Source organism: Trachymyrmex cornetzi, unplaced genomic scaffold, assembly GCF_001594075.2.
Source record: "Trachymyrmex cornetzi isolate Tcor2-1 unplaced genomic scaffold, Tcor1.1 scaffold196, whole genome shotgun sequence".
Classification (NCBI taxonomy): Eukaryota; Metazoa; Arthropoda; class Insecta; order Hymenoptera; family Formicidae; genus Trachymyrmex; species Trachymyrmex cornetzi.
Genome location: NW_017296591.1, coordinates 63736 through 63986, shown reverse-complemented (window position 1 = coordinate 63986; position 251 = coordinate 63736).

Here is a 251-nt window from a genome sequence, read left to right as displayed (position 1 = left end):
AGAGAGAGAGAAATAGGATTTAATTTTGCGCCAGTTCTTGATATCAAATCTTTTATAGGAATGATATCATTAAAGTTAATATTATTTATATAATTTGCTATCCGCACGAATTACATGAAATTTAACTTGGCGTCAGTTTTGTTGATATCAAATCTTTTATACGAATGATACATCATGAATGATCATTATAAGAATATCCTTGAAGAAAAAACATGAACTCGATTAATCGGTGATTATTATGTAATTTGTAA